This window comes from Triturus cristatus, chromosome 7 (assembly GCF_964204655.1).
Source record: "Triturus cristatus chromosome 7, aTriCri1.1, whole genome shotgun sequence".
Lineage (NCBI taxonomy): Eukaryota > Metazoa > Chordata > Amphibia > Caudata > Salamandridae > Triturus > Triturus cristatus.
This window is the reverse complement of record NC_140590.1, coordinates 474,236,728-474,257,305: the sequence shown is the minus strand read 5'-3', so window position 1 is coordinate 474,257,305 and position 20,578 is coordinate 474,236,728.

Here is a 20,578-nt window from a genome sequence, read left to right as displayed (position 1 = left end):
ATTGCTTGTGCACTTCCACTACCAGTGTTGTGTTGCAGAGTCAGGTTGAGTCTACTTGTGAAGGCATTTGGGTAGCGGGGTGTATGTTAGGTCAATACTTGAATTTGGGGTGCATTATCTGTGCGCAGTAGAGGTGTTGCTTGGGTCCATAGTCATCAAGACTGGTTTGTGGGGTTCGTAGGGCAACTGTAGGTTTCACACAAAGGGTCTAGCGCAATGGCGCCAAAAGCAAAGAGCGGGCAGGTTCCATCCAGGATGGAGGAACGGATGGAGAATATGATGCGCACCATGAGCGATTTGAACAAGTCTGTGACGGACCTCACAAGAAGGGTCGATGGGCAGGAAAGCGCAGGGGACAGGCCCAGGCGCCCTAATGTGGCACCCGGGGCTGCTTTTCCTCCGGTACCGAGGAGATCAAAGAAAAAGCAGGCAGGGGGGGTTGTCCCAGTGATCCCAGCAGGGCCACTAATACCCCTTTTAGAGCCGCTAATCCCTGTCATCCCTACCCCGTGCGCTCCATTGCCAATAGTGATACCTATGCTTGTCGCCCCATTGCCAATAGCCGTACCTGTGCCGATTGCCCCTGCCACACCTGGTCCTGTGGCAACAGTGCCAACAGTAATACCTTTGGTCCCTGCCATCCCGGGTCCTGAGGCACAAGTGCCAGCATTACCGATGCAGCCTTTACCGGCAGTCGCTTCCAATATAGGGCCAGGGCAGCAAGACATGGGGGCCAACCTAGCGGCATTGCTACCATGGCTAGCGAAGGCTGGGGCAGTGATTCCAGGTACAGGTAGCAGGGTCCTCTCTGCAGAGGGAAATGCGCTAGAGGAGGCAAGGAATTTGATAGTGCAAGTTTAGAAGGCAACACAGGTGGTAACTCCACTGGTTGAGGTTTTGGTTAAAACAACAGGGAATGCCGCAAGTGATGTGGAGGCTCCAATGAAGGCTGCTCCAGGACCTGATGACGCCAAGACGCAAGCAGGCGCATCAACAGGTACAGCGCAATTACTGCTGCCAATGTTAGGTCTGGGGGATGTGCGCTCCAACAGAGAGCGTTTGGCTAGGCACATTGCAGAAGATGTGAAAGAGCAGATTTGGAAGGGTGAATATGTAAACATGTTTTCCTTGTTGGTAGACAAGGATGAAAAGGAGGAGGCCAAGAAGGCTGGGGAGTGGGCCCACCCACGGGATTGGGCCAACTGGCCAACTAGACAGAAGGTTGATGAAACACTGTTTAATTGGATAAAGGCATTTGGTAATTTTCATGCAATAATAATAGAGAATTTACCAGGTCTAAGCACAGACTTGGTATGTTACCAGAACAGGATTGCATGTGCTCATGATGAATATGGTGAGATGTGCTGGAAGGAATATGATAAAGCATTTAGAAGGGTAAAAGCATTGGACCCAGCTCTCACATGGGACCAGGTTGATATGATTTTATGGTTAAGACACATGAACTACCAAGGTAAGGAAGCACATAAGGCACAGTCCTTTCGGCCAGCTACACCCCACACCGGAGGTACGGGGGCGGGCAACAAAAAGGGGGCATGCTGGGATTTGAATAGAAAGACATGCACCAGGGCCAATGGTTCCTGTAAGTTTAAACATGCTTGCTCATTTTGCGGGCTCTCCTCACTCCCCGAGTTTAAGTGTCTTAAAAAATCAAAAAACAGGGGAGCAAAGAAGCAAGAATGAGGTCCAGTTGTTTCCAAAAGCGCACTCACCTATTGATTTTGTGGCCCTGGTTCCTTGGCTGAATAAATATTCATGCCCTAGCACAGCACAGATTTTGCTTGAAGGTTTTAGGGATGGTTTCCGTATCCCAGCCCCTGGATACTCAGGGGTGTCTTACTGTCGCAATCAGCAGTCAGTGAGAGATGACATATCTATTGCAAGAAAGAAGGTAGAAAAAGAACTGCGTTTGGGGAGAGTGGCAAGCCCCTTTGACTCAATCCCCGTGACCAACTTTGTATGTTCACCACTGGGGGTGGTGCCCAAGAGAGATCCATGGGAATTCCGCCTCATCCATAATCTGTCTGCACCCAAGGGTCTGTCATTGAATGAGGCCATTAATGGGAACACTATGCTCCGTCAGGTATGCATCATTGGACCAGGCGATTGCCACGCTGCGATCGCTTGGACCAGGCACTTTATTGGCAAAATCAGACATTGAATCTGCATTCCGATTACTACCTGTGCACCCACAAGATTTCCACCTACTGGGTTTTCAGTTGGAAGGGAAATTCTACATGGACATGTGCATGCCAATGGGCTGCTCTGTCTCTTGCTCTTACTTTGAAAAATTCAGCTCCTTTTTGGAATGGGTTTTAGGCAGGTGTCAGGGCACCATTGGGTACTGCACTACCTAGATGATTTTTTGCTACTGGGTGCACCACAGTCACACGAGTGTAGCAAAGCATTGGACACATTCTGCACACTAATGAGGGAACTAAGGGTACCTCTGGCACAGGGTGACAGTTGGGCCAATGACAAAAATCGAATTCCTGGGCATTGAACTGGACTCTGTTACGGGAGTGTCACGATTATCGTTAAGCAAGGTGAATGATTTTTCACAGGCATTGGTGGACTGTTTACAAAAAGAAAAAGTAACTTTACATCAGTTACAAAAAACCGTGGGCATGCTGAACTTTGCCTTAAAAATTATTCCAATGGCCCGCCCCTTTTCACGGTCCATTGCTCAAGCAATGTCAGGTTTAAATAACAAGCATCACCACACTAGGCTGTCCAGTGAGGTTAAACAGGATATGCGTATTTGGTTGGCATTTCTGCATGACTTCAATGGATCAGTGGTGTGGCCAACCCAGCAATATCCAGTCCAGAACTCGGGCTCATGACAGACGCAGCAGGGAGTGAGGGTTTTGGGGCCATCCTGGGCCCACGTTGGCCCAAGTGGTGGGTTGACAGCGGCCTCACAAGTAACATTTAATTCCTAGAACTATTTCCCATTCTGGTGGCCTTGACAATTTGGCCGCATCAGTTCAATAATCAATCAGTGGTTTTCTGCTCAGATAACATGACAGTAGTAGAGTGCGTCAACCTGCAGTCAGCTAAATGTAAAATGTTGCTTCACTTGCTTAAAGAAATTGTACTGCAATGTATGAAGCTGAATGTGTTGTTTAGAGCTCGGCATGTCCCAGGCGTGCTCAATCATGCAGCTGACAAGAATAAAGGTTTTTATAAAAAAAATAAAAAAAAAATCATGCAGCTGATGCATTGTCTCGTTTCAAGATGCAGGTTTTCAGGTCCCATCATCCGGAGGCTGCGGATCATCCCACACCTTTCCCGAAACATCTGTGGCAGCTTGGTGCCTCAACATACCAGACCTCGTGGCAGCTAGTCTAGCGCCCAGGACTAGGAGGGCCTATGAGCCAGCATTTACCGCATACTGCGAAGCTTTAGGGCAGGATTGGGAAGGGACCTGGCATAAACCAGCATCTATTTTGGCATTCTTGAAGGGACTAAGGGATGGCGGGCGGTCGTTGGCTTGCGCAAAGCGCCACGTGACTGCAGTGACAATTTTTGCAAAAATTGTGGGGCATAGGGATCCCTCATGTACATTTTTGGTCCAAAAAGCGTTAAAGGGTTGGCAACGTTTGCAGGGTACACAGCCGGATGAAAGACATCCAATCAGCATTGAGGGACTCAGAGCCACTATGGCGGCTTTTGAAACAATTTGCAACTCTAGCCATGAGACCCGCCTATTCCAATGTGCTTTTTCCCTCGCCTTCTATAGCGCTTTCAGGGTGGGGGAGCTGGGGTCACGAAACAAGAAGGACTGGCAGGAGGGTATGCAATTGGCCCATGTCCAAAGGCAGGCAGGGTCAATTTCCCTGTCAATTCCTAGATCAAAAATGGATCAGAATGGGAGGGGCGACCATGTTCTGCTGCAGAGGGCTCCAGGGAGCCCATGTTGTCCAGTAGGAAATTTGGAGTCATATATGGCAGTTAAGCCACAGGGGGCAGCAGTGCCCTTATTGATCCACCAGGATAGTTCCCCCCTGACAAGGTTTCAGTTTAGGAGGGTCCTGGCACTGGCCTTGGGAGCAGCAGGTTTGGATGCCTCCAAGTTTTGGACCCATTCTTTCAGGATAGGGGCAGCCACAGAAGCCGCAGCCCGGGGACTAACTGCAAAAGAGGTCCAAAGAATAGCACGTTGGTCTTCGGACTGTTACAAGCGTTATGTGCGGCTGCACTTGCTGTAAGTATTCTCACTAACCCTGGACTTCTTTCCATTCCTCTGCAGTTTCCACATCGTGTCCCGCAGCAGGGCAACATGTCATCACTACACTCGCCAAAGTGCACCGCCCACTCCAGGTACCCACCGTGGGGCCGGGCCGCAAGGAAGTCTGGATCATAGGGCATTCATATATCCACAGGTTAAAACAGCATTTTCTCACAGGCAACTTCATGGACAGGGCCCGCCAGGCGGGTTGGAATGTGTCAATGCATGGTAAAGGGGGGTTGAGACTGGGGCAGTTGCAGCAGCTCATGGCTCCTTTACTTGCCAAGTCCCCAGTGACACCAGCTGCGATAATAATTCACTTGGGAGGGAACGACCTGGTCCACATGGGCAGAAAAGGGGTAGTAGAGGCATTAATCTCAGAAATAGGGTGATTAGCCAAACAATGTCCCCTAACCTCATTAGTTTGGTCCCATATGATCCCGAGACTCCAATGGCAGGGGGATGAATCTGTCTGGGCGTTGAATCACTCAGTAAAGAGGATCAACAACAGGGTTAATCGACTCTTCAGATACCTAAATTAGGCACAATCCTGCATGGTTGCATCCGGGGTGAACATTGCTATCTGCAGGACGGCGTCCACCTTTCTAAACTAGGGACTGAGATATTCTTAGAGAATATATTAGACTGGCTGGTAGCGGGGGGCGCAGGGCACGGTGCTAGGACCTTAGGAGGTAGAGGATGGGGGAGGGCCAGATAGTCGGTCAACTATGCAGGCCTGTGGCGGTAAGTTCATGGTTGCTAGAAAATAATTATTTCTATTAGTATGCATCCCACGATTTAACGGGGACACCTGGGGGGGGACAGTGGTCCCTCACCACCCTCCAGGGGGCAGTTATGGCCTGTAAACTGAAGGGCACGGGGGTAGGAAGTCCCGCTTCCGGTAGGCCGCTTGGGCCAACCCCTGCGCAGGCGCAATTGGGCAACAAACTGGCACAACATCAGCCCCTGGGAGAAAGGGCGTGGGGGCGGCACCCACGTCATCAATTGGGGACACGGGCTTCCTGAGCAAGGTCACTCCGGTAAAGGGGTGACCTGGTAACTAGTTGGGAACAATCATGACCTTGCACTTAGGCTCATCCAGGATACGCAGAAAACAATAATTGTACATATTCCAGTATAGGTTAGGTATGGCTTTGTATTAGACTTTTGTTAAGGTCAGCCATTCAATTGTATCAAATTTTGATATTTGAAATGTAATGGGATATGTTTTGGGTTTTCTGCGTATAAAAATGACTATGATTTTATAATGTTTTATTAATCTGTAATAAATACGGCCGGGGTTACCGACCCCTAATCCAAAGAAATCGTTTGGATCTGATTATTGATGTACTCTGAGGGAGGGGACAATGGTTATTGGCCACGTCCAGGGAGGGGACTCGTCAATACCAGGCCATATACATAGGCGTCACCGGGGAACTCGGTTTTGCCGCCAATGTGGCGGTTGTGCCGGTCCCCGGTGCAAATGTCCCTCGCAAGGGTGGAGGGCGGGGCCCGCACTGATGACTCGTGGGCATCCCACCCTCCTCACCCTCGCCCATTGGCTCAGTGGTTTTTGCCCCGGAAGCACTTCAAGGGCTTCCGGGGCAACGTAACGCGGATGGTCCTGGGCATAGCCGGGACCAGTTCTAGCCGGGTCGGGGGTTCTCGACCCCCTTTAAGAGCCGCGGCAGAGCGGAAGGAGAGTCTCTTTCTCCATCCCTCTGCCAGGAAGCCCCCAGCACGACCGCCAGTAGCTACAGCGCCCGGAGGTCTCCAGGGAGCCTCCCGCTTCAAGGAACCTGTTTCTTTACCCACCCACCATCCCCTGAGGCAACTAGGTTTAGGCAGGGAAGATTGTCGCTTGTAACGCGAGGAATGTTTACATGTACCCCTTTTTTCACATGAAATATCAATCTGTCGTGTTTATGTATCTGAGTATCCTTGGTCTGCGGTAAGGTCATGGTTGCTAGAAAATAATTACTTCTATTAGTAGGCATCCCACGATTTAACGGGGACGCCTGGGGGGGGACAGTGGTCCCTCACCACCCTCCAGGGGGCAGTTATGGCCTGTAAACTGAAGGGCACGGGGGTAGGAAGTCCCGCTTCCGGTAGGCCGCTTGGGCCAACCCCTGCGCAGGCGCAATTGGGCAACAAACTGGCACAACATCAGCCCCTGGGAGAAAGGGCGTGGGGGGCGGCACCCACGTCATCAATTGGGGACACGGGCTTCCTGAGCAAGGTCACTCCGGTAAAGGGGTGACCTGGTAACTAGTTGGGAACAATCATGACCTTGCACTTAGGCTCATCCAGGATACGCAGAAAACAATAATTGTACATATTCCAGTATAGGTTAGGTATGGCTTTGTATTAGACTTTTGTTAAGGTCAGCCATTCAATTGTATCAAATTTTGATATTTGAAATGTAATGGGATATGTTTTGGGTTTTCTGCGTATAAAAATGACTAAGATTTTATAATGTTTTATTAATCTGTAATAAATACGGCCGGGGTTACCGACCCCTAATCCAAAGAAATCGTTTGGATCTGATTATTGATGTACTCTGAGGGAGGGGACAATGGTTATTGGCCACGTCCAGGGAGGGGACTCGTCAATACCAGGCCATATACATAGGCGTCACCGGGGAACTCGGTTTTGCCGCCAATGTGGCGGTTGTGCCGGTCCCCGGTGCAAATGTCCCTCGCAAGGGTGGAGGGCGGGGCCCGAACTGATGACTCGTGGGCATCCCACCCTCCTCACCCTCGCCCATTGGCTCAGTGGTTTTTGCCCCGGAAGCACTTCAAGGGCTTCCGGGGCAACGTAACGCGGATGGTCCTGGGCATAGCCGGGACCAGTTCTAGCCGGGTCGGGGGTGCTCGACCCCCTTTAAGAGCCGCGGCAGAGCGGAAGGAGAGTCTCTTTCTCCATCCCTCTGCCAGGAAGCCCCCAGCACGACCGCCAGTAGCTACAGCGCCCAGAGGTCTCCAGGGAGCCTCCCGCTTCAAGGAACCTGTTTCTTTACCCACCCACCATCCCCTGAGGCAACTAGGTTTAGGCAGGGTTTTTTTTTAAAGATTGTCGCTTGTAACGCGAGGAATGTTTACATGTACCCCTTTTTTCACATGAAATATCAATCTGTCGTGTTTATGTATCTGAGTATCCTTGGTCTGCGGTAAGGTCATGGTTGCTAGTAAATAATTACTTCTATTAGTAGGCATCCCACGATTTAACAGGGACGCCTGGGGGGGGAACAGTGGTCCCTCACCACACTCCAGGGGGCAGTTATGGCCAGTAAACTGAAGGGCACGGGGGTAGGAAGTCCCGCTTCCGGTGGGCCGCTTGGGCCAACCCCTGCGCAGGCGCAATTGGGCAACAACCTGGCACAACATAAGCCCCTGGGATAAAGGGTGTGGGGGGCGGCACCCACGTCATCAAGTGGGGACACAGGACTCCTGCGCAAGGTCACTCCGGTAAAGGGGTGACCTGGTAACTAGTTGGGAACAATCATGACCTTGCACTTAGGCTCATCCAGGATACGCAGAAAACAATAATTGTACATATTCCAGTATAGGTTAGGTATGGCTTTGTATTAGACTTTTGTTAAGGTCAGCCATTCAATTGTATCAAATTCTGATATTTGAAATGTAATGGGATATGTTTTGGGTTTTCTGCGTATAAAAATGACTATGATTTTAAAATGTTTTATTAATCTGTAATAAATACGGCCGGGGTTACCGACCCCTAATCCAAAGAAATCGTTTGGATCTGATTATTGATGTACTCTGAGGGAGGGGACAATGGTTATTGGCCACGTCCAGGGAGGGGACTCGTCAATACCAGGCCATATACATAGGCGTCACCGGGGAACTCGGTTTTGCCGCCAATGTGGCGGTTGTGCCGGTCCCCGGTGCAAATGTCCCTCGCAAGGGTGGAGGGCGGGGCCCGCACTGATGACTCGTGGGCATCCCACCCTCCTCACCCTCGCCCATTGGCTCAGTGGTTTTTGCCCCGGAAGCACTTCAAGGGCTTCCGGGGCAACGTAACGCGGATGGTCCTGGGCATAGCCGGGACCAGTTCTAGCCGGGTCGGGGGTTCTCGACCCCCTTTAAGAACCGCGGCAGAGCGGAAGGAGAGTCTCTTTCTCCATCCCTCTGCCAGGAAGCCCCCAGCACGACCGCCAGTAGCTACAGCGCCCGGAGGTCTCCAGGGAGCCTCCCGCTTCAAGGAACCTGTTTCTTTACCCACCCACCATCCCCTGAGGCAACTAGGTTTAGGCAGGGTTTTTTTTTAAAGATTGTCGCTTGTAACGCGAGGAATGTTTACATGTACCCCTTTTTTCACATGAAATATCAATCTGTCGTGTTTATGTATCTGAGTATCCTTGGTCTGCGGTAAGGTCATGGTTGCTAGAAAATAATTACTTCTATTAGTAGGCATCCCACGATTTAACAGGGACGCCTGGGGGGGGGAACAGTGGTCCCTCACCACACTCCAGGGGGCAGTTATGGCCAGTAAACTGAAGGGCACGGGGGTAGGAAGTCCCGCTTCCGGTGGGCCGCTTGGGCCAACACCTGCGCAGGCGCAATTGGGCAACAACCTGGCACAACATAAGCCCCTGGGATAAAGGGTGTGGGGGGCGGCACCCACGTCATCAAGTGGGGACACAGGACTCCTGCGCAAGGTCACTCCGGTAAAGGGGTGACCTGGTAACTAGTTGGGAACAATCATGACCTTGCACTTAGGCTCATCCAGGATACGCAGAAAACAATAATTGTACATATTCCAGTATAGGTTAGGTATGGCTTTGTATTAGACTTTTGTTAAGGTCAGCCATTCAATTGTATCAAATTCTGATATTTGAAATGTAATGGGATATGTTTTGGGTTTTCTGCGTATAAAAATGACTATGATTTTATAATGTTTTATTAATCTGTAATAAATACGGCCGGGGTTACCGACCCCTAATCCAAAGAAATGGTTTGGATCTGATTATTGATGTACTCTGATGGAGGGGACAATGGTTATTGGCCACGTCCAGGGAGGGGACTCGTCAATACCAGGCCATATACATAGGCGACACCGGGGAACTCGGTTACGCCGCCAATGTGGCGGTTGTGCCGGTCCCCGGTGCAAATGTCCCTCGCAAGGGTGGAGGGCGGGGCCCGCACTGATGACTCGTGGGCATCCCACCCTCCTCACCCTCGCCCATTGGCTCAGTGGTTTTTGCCCCGGAAGCACTTCAAGGGCTTCCGGGGCAACGTAACGCGGATGGTCCTGGGCATAGCCGGGACCAGTTCTAGCCGGGTCGGGGGTTCTCAACCCCCTTTAAGAGCCGCGGCAGAGCGGAAGGAGAGTCTCTTTCTCCATCCCTCTGCCAGGAAGCCCCCAGCACGACCGCCAGCAGCTACAGCGCCCGGAGGTCTCCAGGGAGCCTCCCGCTTCAAGGAGCCTGTTTCTTTACCCACCCACCATCCCCTGAGGCAACTAGGTTTAGGCAGGGTTTTTTTTTAAAGATTGTCGCTTGTAACGCGAGGAATGTTTACATGTACCTCTTTTTTCACATGAAATATCAATCTGTCGTGTTTATGTATCTGAGTATCCTTGGTCTGCGGTAAGGTCATGGTTGCTAGAAAATAATTACTTCTGTTAGTAGGCATCCCACGATTTAACAGGGACGCCTGGGGGGGGGGACAGTGGTCCCTCACCACACTCCAGGGGGCAGTTATGGCCAGTAAACTGAAGGGCACGGGGGTAGGAAGTCCCGCTTCCGGTGGGCTGCTTGGGCCAACCCCTGCGCAGGCGCAATTGGGCAACAACCTGGCACAACATAAGCCCCTGGGATAAAGGGTGTGGGGGGCGGCACCCACGTCATCAAGTGGGGACACAGGCCTCCTGCGCAAGGTCACTCCGGTAAAGGGGTGACCTGGTAACTAGTTGGGAACAATCATGACCTTGCACGTAGGCTCATCCAGGATATGCAGAAAACAATAATTGTACATATTATAGTATAGGTTAGGTATGGCTTTGTATTAGACTCTTGTTAAGGTCAGCCATTCAATTGTATCAAATTCTGTAATTTGAAATGTAATGGGATATGTTTTGGGTTTTCTGCGTATAAAAATGACTATGATTTTATAATGTTTTATTAATCTGTGATAAATACGGCCGGGGTTACCGACCCCTAATCCAAAGAAATGGTTTGGATCTGATTATTGATGTACTCTGAGGGAGGGGACAATGGGTTATTGGCCACGTCCAGGGAGGGGACGTGCAGAATGCAGATAAGGTAGCATGCTTTCCTACAAGACACATTATAGAAACGCATTGTATTAACACCTTTTGGCACATTTAATAGAGCGTCTAAAAGCATCTTCAGATTCTGGGTTTGTGATTGCGCGGTGGCCGACTTCCCAAAGAGAAGAGGAAATTTAAGAATGTGCTTCATTGAGCCCACATGACAGTTACACTTTTTTTTTTAAACAGAATTTATTTGGTATTTCCTGTAGCATTTGGGAGGCAGCCCTACAGGACTGCAAGAAAGTGTGAATTAACAGGTCACATTTCTTACATAGCCTGCGAACATGCAGGCAAACCAACAAAAACAGTGTGCAGATACAGCCAGACTCAGTTAAATAGAAGCCAGTTACACTTTTGATGAGGAAATGCACACATTGGAGTCTTCGCCTTAAAAGTGTCAAAAGGGTGAGGCTACTAGAGTCGTGATCTCATTCAGAAAGTAACTCCTCTTGAAACTTTTAGCATATAAACTTAATTGATACAGCTATCAGGAATGCATAGGTAGACCATAGTTCCTCCAAATCAATCAGTTTATTCATACAAAAGAACAATGCACACAATGGTTCTGGCTGCTCATGCATATAATGTGAATTTTTTTTTTCAGAAAATATATCACAGCAGAGATATTTCTGTGGAAGCCCAAAGATAAAGAGAACTCCCTAGTATCACGTATGGGAATGGTATAAGTGACCACATCAATAATTCTATAGTAGTCAGTGGACTTACCTAGAATTAATGCAAAAAGAGCATTCGGCATTTTGGCCATCTGGGTCACTACGTGGGCCTTCTGCAGGACAGGGAGGTCAGCAAATAGAGATGAAGTCTGAGATATTCAAGTTAAAAAACAAAACTAAAATATTTTAAGTGTGTCAGTGTTCGAAAAAAGGGAACAAAGAAATAAGTAATTTACCTTAACATGCACACCGGATAATTACAGGTTCATATGATATAATTCCCTAGTTCTGTAACAAGTATTATACAAATTGGAAAGTTAATGAGAGTATCCTCCCTAAAATAGCCCCCGGTGTGGGTAGGTTGTAGTGATTGTACGTACAAGTAGAAAACGGGAGAGCTTCTATCTGTGTCTGCAATAGAGGGCCTGTGAACCGAGAAAATACTTCGATCACCGGGCCCTAATGCGAGGCATTATTAGCAAGAAAACCGAGCGATAGTCGGAGAAACTTTCACTTCACGCAGGAGGAAACGTTTCTGGGCCTCGAGTGAGGCATGGTGCATTGATGACCCTATATTTGGCACGGTGTGTATTTAGGGAGTGTGGGTGTCTACGTGACAGCTGGAGTGCCGCGGTTGTGCTGTAGTTATGCTCCAGTGGGCCAGAAACAAAAATGAAAGGTGCTAGTCAGAAAATAGCACCGTGGTTGTGGATGCGGAGACGGATCGCACAGGTATGAAGGAGTGTGAAGGCGGGGCTGTGTGTATGAATAAATGACGCGCACGAGGGCCGGGCACGCGCTCCACTCAGGAAGCATCGTGCTTCAGCGCAGCTCAATTTAAGAGTGTGCTGAGAAGCTCCTGGAGGGCAGTGCGGAGGCTGGCGGCATCTGCGGATCCGTGAATCAGTCCCACGATAAACTCCTAGTTTAGCATCCGATAAACTATGTGGTTCAAGAAACACAGCGTCAAACTTTAACGTCAGATTAATACGCTGCGTAGATGAAACAAGACAGGCCCGATTCACAAACGTAAAGTGAGACGAAAGTCTAACTTTACGACTTTAGGTATTCACAAAGAGCATTTACTACTCGTCGTAAATACTCTTTGTAAATACCCAAAGTCATAAAGTTCAACTTTTGGTGTTCACAAAGGGCATTTAGGAGTAGTAAATGCCTTTTGTGAATGCTAAAAGTCGTAAAGTTAAACTTTCGTCTCACTTTACCTTTGTGAATCGTGCCCACAGTGTTAAGAAATTGATGGGTATGTTTCAGGCTCAATAGATTGTTGAGTATGCATTGTGCATAAGGGAAGAATGTGGTTTAAGGCAAAATATTGTCCCACTGCTGTATTGGACATAATTCATGAATTGACCACCACAATTGAAAATTTGGGTGATATTCCATGTTACATGGATCATTCAGATATTCTTGAAAATATAAGGGATTTTAAAAAAAATAAGTTCCCTACAATGTCTCACTAGAGCATTCCTTAGTTTAGATAAAACAAATTTGATATAGACTTCTAGGTTCTGATGAAGGCTAAACATAGCCTGGGATAGCTGAAAATATGTTGCCAATGTAAATCAGACCGGGGGTGATTGTGATCATATTAATTTGAGAGCTGTTGTAATATTGATTTACTATTCAAAAAATTGAGAGTGGAGTATGAATGAGTAGGAATGTGTACAGAGCAATGTCTAATAGGTCACTGTGCAATACCACTGTTAGGTGTTATTAAGCTAAAAGTGTTGTGTATGCCCTATAGGTTTGAAGATAACACACTCCAAGTGTTTCATTTCATTGGGATCGTTCCAGATGCAGCTACTAAAAGGGAAACCAAACCTCTTTTTTTACAAACTAGCATTGCAAAGCCAATTGGTCTCGCCTATAGAACCAGTAGGGGTTTCTAATGTTTTTAGCCGTGCTGTAAAGCATCACAACAGTTGTATAGCACAGCTAAAAAAATAAGGAAAACGACGAGATGACAAGGAAAACGACGAGATGACATGGCTGCAATGTCATTTTGTAGGTGCACATATACGTTCAACACACATGCACTCACCTGTAAAAGGACAGGATTTTTTATTTATTTATTTGGATCACTTATATCGCGCACGAATCATCCCCAATGGGGATCTCTTGGCGCTGGCAAAAATTATCAGCAGTCGGAGAAGGAAAGAAACAAATTAGAAGAGCCAAGTTTTAAGCATCTTTTTAAAAAGAGCCAAATTTGAACATTGGCGAATAGATTCAGGGAGGCTAGCTTGGGTGCTAAATAAGAAAAAGCACGACCCCCTGACCTTACTTTCATGATTTTATATTCGCACAGGATTTTGCGATTGCAGGATCTGAGCTGTCTTACAGGCCGATACCATTTAAGTTTATCCCTAAGATAAACAGGTCCCAATCCATATAGGGATCTAAAGACCAAACATAACATTTTGAAAGTGGCCCTTTTTCTGACTGGCAACCAATGTAGTTGGCGCAGAAGCGGCATGGAGGGGGTTCGCGCAGGCTTATCAAGAGCAAGGCGGGCAGCTGTATTTTGCACCACCTGCAAACGGGAAAAAAGATCCTCCCTGATTCCAACCAAAAGAGAATTTCCGTAGTCAAGTCGACTCATTAACAGGGCCTGAATAAGAGTTTTTCTGGCACTCAGCGGAATCCAAGGAAAAATCTTCCTTAACATCCGCATGGTACCAAAACACGATGACACCAGGGTTTTAACTTGGGTCTCCATTGAGAGCTGATTATCTAAAAGGATCCCCAGATTTCTCGCACAACTTCTAGGAATAGGGGCTGGACCCAACTTTGATGACCACCAGTCAGGGGTCCAAAAATCTGCAGCTTTGCCGAACAGAAGAATCTCCGTCTTAGATGAGTTCAGTTGCAAAAAATGATTTCTCATCCAGTCGGCAATATCAATCATACAGGCTGCAAACTTTACTTTGATAGTTGCAGGATCTTTTCCAAAATTTATAATCAGCTGCGTGTCATCAGCATAGGAGATTGCCTCAAAGCCACAGTTTCTGATAACAGACGCTAGGGGGGCCACATAAAGATTAAATAGTGTGGGGCTTAAAATAGAGCCCTGTGGGACCCCCTTATCAACCAGTACTGAAGATGATACACAGGACCCCAATTGGATAGATTGCGATCTATCGGATAGATAGCTCTGAAACCACCTGAGAGCTAGACCACCGACCCCCACCTCCCACAGTCTACTTAACAGTATAGAGTGGGAGATGGTGTCAAAAGCTGCCGAGAGATCCAAAAGCACCAGCATAACCGGAGAATCCTTATCAAGCAACAGCCTGATGGAATCCGTGACCTCAAGAAGAGCTGCCTCGGTACTATGTGATGTCCGGAACCCTGACTGTGTAAAGTCAAGAAGCGTATTCTCTTCTAAGTAGTTGGACAGATGACCATTTATGATGGATTCCATAACTTTAGACCAACCAGGAAGAAGAGAAATGGGCCTGTAGTTAAGAACTTCAGTAGGGTCCGCTGATACCTTCTTAAGTAATGGCTTGACACGAGATACCTTCCACTTTTCCGGGAAGGTGGCTGTCACTAACGATATGTTGCAGATGGTAGCCAGAGAATCTGCAAGGATAGACGATAACTCCTTCATGATCCTGGGTGGCATAGGATCAAGAGGGGAACCCGACTTGATTTTGGCCAACCGAGCCTCAACCTGGGCAACTGTAATGATGGGAAAAACATCTAGCCCAGGAGAACATAATACTGGTCTAAGAACCTGGCAGTTGTTTGAGTTGTTATTAACCTCGAAAGTACGATAGATCAAGGAGATTTTGTCTGTAAAATGTGTCGCTAATGCGTTACAGAAATCCTGTGTAGCAAGAGGAAGTGCCTCATTCTTCTGAGGGCAAGTAAATTCTCTCAGAATCTTGAAGAGCTCCTGCGAGGAGTCCTTGGCCTCCAAGATCCGTGTACTCAAATGGGTTCTCCTAGCCTTTTTACAGTTGTTTAGATAGGCTCTGTGAGCAGCCCGGTATCCATCTCTATCTTCTAATGCCTTTGTTTTGCTCACATGCACTCACCTGTAAAAGGACAGGATTTTTTATTTTTATTCATCAATCTGAGATAGATTGGTAAATAAAAACAAGTAGTGCAAAAGTGCTATTTAAAAATGTAGCACAAAAGCACTTTAAAAAGTAATTAAGGGATGAGCGGGTTGTGGGAGTGGGTGGAGGGGTGAAGCAACATGATGGGCAGACAGGGAAGAAGCCACAAGAAGGAGAGAAGACAAGGGCAAGAGTGCAGCAAGAGTGCATCAGTGAGCTCAGGGGGCATAGACTGATGTTGCTTAATGTACTCACTGCGGCACCCCTCATGCAGATTCTTGCTGTGGGAACTAGCGGGGCATATTTCACAAGTTATCTGTTGGGGATGACAGGCGGAGGAGTGGTGCCGTGTTATGATGGTTTGTTTGGATTAACTTGTTCCCTGTTTCTTAAAATGTGTGAATCTGTCCTTATCACTAGCTATGTTCTTGCAGGTTCTCCGCCTCTTCTGCTCTTCATTGCAGGGGCATGGTGTACAAACGCCCTTTACATCGCACAGGTATCTCTTGTTGGATATATGTCCTAGTCTGGAGCAAAGCTCTAGCACTTCTCATTTTGAACAGACATATTGGTGTGCACTGGCCAGTGTGATTTAACGGCATTTTTGACACTACGTGCTTATCACACTAATTTGTATCGATTATATGCCGTCATGTATTCCTATGTATGCCGTTTCACCTGTCTCTTGCTTTGTATTTGTGTTGTATATTTGAATACTTCAATAAACAGATTCCAACCAACAGTGAACTCAGGGGGTCCGAAGCACACAGGTGAGAAATGGCAACACAAGTGTGGGGGAAGGAGCACATAGGCAGAGAGAGTTAAAGGGAGAAAAGCTCACAAGGGAGACAGCTAAAAAACAGATGCACTCCCATGGAATGCTTAAACAAAAAAAAGGTTGATCCCTAAAAACGAGCAGAGGAAGCTCAAAAGCCAAAGAGTTGGCAATGAGGATATACTCAATGGGAGAAACAAACACATGATGACAAAAAAGCCATCAAATAAGAAGCAGCCAAGTGACAGTGACAGGAAAGTAAACCAATGGTACGCAGTGGGCAAGCTTCAAGTCCCTTTATGTTCTTGGTAAGCCTACAGTATGTCATTTGCATACAGGCAGCTTGTGGTATCTGCTAGGCTCAACATTAAACGGTTCGATCCAGACAAATCTTGGACTACACTGCATAAACACTCTGAACAGTGTTTGCTCTAAATGTCCCGAAAAAATATTTTTTAGATGTGACCACCATAGATCTGCAGTTGACCTAGCTCCTTCTCGCTGGAGGGTAGGTCACTCTAAATATCAAGGGGGCAATACCACAGTGACTTGATTAGGGGCTGAGAAACTGGCCTGGTAAGAAGTGTATGAGAAAAGTTATGGTGACAGCGACTAAACCACATTTTCTCTGGTTTTTCTCTTTTCTTATCAAAATCCTTTATTATTTAAGAGCAGTGTGTAAAACAACAAACAATTAACTTTGAAAAACAGTCCCTCATAGAACAAGTTTCATACTATAGGATGCAAAAACACCTACATTATTATCTTCATTATGAAATGTGACCATACTTAAGGAAGCTATGTTCATAGTGTATCAATCCCCCTAGATTGAATGCAATCCGCATTCACATTAATCTAAACACACAAACATCTAAACCTGAACTTGAACACTTTCTACTGGCCTCACACCACCAAACACCAACAAACAACAGTGCAATCGATTAATGGCTTTTCCAGTTACCATCACATGAGGGGCCATATACACAGTAGTGGCTGCTACCGGACTCTGGTAGTGGGGCAAGGCAGGGTGAAAAAAAAACACTCACCTGTGACGGCCAGTCGGCCGCCACCTCTCCTCTGCCCTTCTTCCTGCTCCGTCCTGCAGCAGGATACAGGAAGCAGTAGGAAGCACTCAGCTCCCAGGCTCCCGATAGCCAATCACAATGCTGCAATGCATCGCTGTGATTGGTCTGAGCGCCGTGGATAGTCGCTCAGCCAGGAAATGGGGGCCTGGGAATGTTCTCCATGCAGGCTGTAATGCAGCCTGCATGGAGAATATGGGAAGTGCGCATTACTGTTTTGGGCGGCCCAAGAGGGCTGACCAAACAGTGATGTGCAATTATGAGTGGGAAAACCACTCCTCCCCTGCTCCTCTGTCCTCGGAGCAGCCCCGTCCACCCAGAAAGTTGCTGCAGCAGAAAGAAACATAAAATGATAATAACACGAGGTATCATCATTTTATGTTTCCTGCTGCAGAGCAGTGGGGCGACGCTCCTCCACCTTAGCAGAGGAGCCGCCACTGCATATACAGAATGCACCGCTATACCACAAAAATGATAGGTACCAATATACTTTATGTAACAAGTGTACTTTTCTATGTTTTTCATATTATTAAAGGAATCTGTGGGTAATCCAGATATCATGGCTTAAATAGCAGCAAAGAATAAATTGGAGAATCCTCTTGATACATTTTGGGATGGTTTGTGGTAGTGCTTAATTTGAGCTGGTGGTTTCTTGTGCTTGGCACCAGCACTTAATTGTCAAGCTGTCTGTCTGAGATGTGTCAAACAGACGTGTTTATAAAGTCAAATGGCATTAAAAATGAATAATACCATCCTCTCATGACAATATTATAGCTTTGTGTGGCCTGAAATAGTCTGAATTGTGCCACTTGTGGGGTGTAATAATTGGTTGTTACACTGGTACTGTCATTGGCAGCATTAGCAGGGGCATTGTCTGGTGCAGGCTACAGTGGCCCTCTGAGAAGGGCCCTGGCATTTCAATTTTTACAAATTAAGCACTGGTTTGTAGGCATGTTGTGGTACCTTCAATGTATAGATCTCAGTGGTTCTGTTCACGTGGTTGGGAGCAGCCTGATCCTTAGAGTCTCGCTAAAGATGTTCATGGATATTTCTGATTTCGATTGGATAAAGGTGCACAAGTCTGCAGCCTGTTCGGATGCATTTTGTAATTTCATTTTAGAGATGAACTTTTGATCGGAGTCTGCATCTGTGTGGAGAGATCCATAGTTTCCAGGATGGAAGAAGGCCCACTCTCAAACCCTCTGCCCTGAGAAGAATGGGTTTAATTGACACCCATGGCATGTTTAAGCAGGACTCAGGAATACTGAGCGGAGCCCCTAGGGGGGGCTATTCTGAGATGTGCACTGGTACCTGAAGGATTACAAGCATTGCATCTCCAAATACAGTATTTAAAACAGGTGCTTTTGTCCTGCCACGAGTTTTTAATACCCAATTTCTGCTGGAGACACACAATTTATCACACACGGTTTCCCCGTTGCCCAAACATTATTAAGGCGTCCAGCCAGTTACACAACTTTCTGATGGAGTCAGACTTGTATTTTCGTTGGTGGAGGATCAGTGCTACTGGGTACTGAGGCCGTCTCTCAGGTATTGCAGAATGATGGGTACCACTTGAAATCTGCTTCTACGTCATATGATTTTGATTATATTTTAAGCAAAATGTGCGGTTTGGTTGGCAGTGGGATTGTTGACTACTTTGATTTCGGTCAAATAACAGCCTAGCGTTTTGGAAACAGAACTATACGCTTCAAATACAAATGGGGAGAACAATAGGAAAGGTGCGACAATTTCCTTTATAATTTATGCCGCCAGACTTCCTCGCCAGGTTTTGAAAAGCAGATTTTGGCCCAAATGAGGTTAGTCCAGTGAGGAGGGAAAAATTGGGATGAAACCTATGTAGGGATCCCCGCCTCCTCTCCTTGTCATCATCCCCGGCTGTCGGGGGTCCTCTCGAGCCTGGAGGGATGCTCGCCTCATATTCTTGTCATCATCCCCGGCTGTCGCTGGCCCTCTCAAGCCTAGAGGGATGCTCACCTCCTATCCTTGTCATCATCCCCGGCTGTCGCTGGTTCTCTCAAACCTAGAGGGATGCTCGCCTCCTATCCTTGTCATCACCCTGGCTGCCGCTGGTCCTATCAAGCCTAGAGGGATGCTCGCCTTCTATCTTTGTCATCATCCCCGGCTGTCACAGGTCCAATCAAGCCTAGAGGGATGCTCACTTCCTATCCTTGTCATCATCCCCAGGAGTCGCTGGTTCTCTCAAGCCTAGAGGGGTGCTTGCCTCCATCCTTGTCATCATCCCCGGCTATCGCTGTCCTCTCAAGCCTAGAGGATGCTCGCCTCCATCCTTGTCATCATCCCCAGGTGTTGCTGGTCCTCTCAAGACTAGAGGGATGCTCGCCTCATATCCTTGTCATCACCCTGGCTGCCACTGGCCCTCTCAAGCCTAGAGGGATGCTCACCTCCTATCCTTGTCATCATCCCCGGCTGTCGCTGGCCCTCTCAAGCCTAGAGGGATGCTCACTTCCTATCCTTGTCATCATCCCCATGTGTTGCTGGGCCTCTCAAGCCTAGAGGGATGCTCGCCTCATATCCTTGTCATCATCCCTGGCTGCCGCTGGTCCTCTCAAGCTTAGAGGGATGCTCACCTCCTATCCTTGTCATCATCCCCGGCTGTCGCTGGCCCTCTCAAGCCTAGCGGGATGCTCGCCTCATATTCTTGTCACCATCCCCGGCTGTCGCTGGCCCTCTCAAGCCTAGAGGGATGCTCGCCTCCTATCCTTGTCATCATCCCCAGGTGTCGCTGGTTCTCTCAAGCCTAGAGGGATGCTCGCCTCCTATCCTTGTCATCATCCCCAGCAACCGCTGGCCCTCTTAAGCCTAGAGGGATGCTCGCCTCATATCCTTGTCATCACCCTGGCTGCCACTGGCCCTCTCAAGCTTAGAGGGATTCTCACCTCCTATCCTTGTCATCATCCCCGGCAACCGCTGGCCCTCTTAAGCCTAGAGGGATGCTCGCCTCATATCCTTGTCATCATCCCCGGCTGTCGCTGGCCCTCTCAAGCTGAGAGGGATGCTCACCTCCTATCCTTGTCATCATCCCCGGCTGTCGCTGGCCCTCTCAAGCCTAGAGGGATGCTCGCCTCATATCCTTGTCATCATCCCTAGGTGTCGCTGGTCCTCTCAAGCCTAGAGGGATGCTTGCCTCCTATCCTTGTCATCATCCCCGGCTGTCGCTGGCCCTCTCAAGCCTAGAGGGATGCTCGCCTCATATCCTTGTCATCATCCCTAGGTGTCGCTGGTCCTCTCAAGCCTAGAGGGATGCTCACCTCCTATCCTTGTCATCATCCCCGGCTGTCGCTGGCACTCTCAAGCCTAGAGGGATGCTCGCCTCATATTCTTGTCACCATCCCCGGCTGTCACTGGTCCTCTGAAGCCTAGAGGGATGCTCGCCT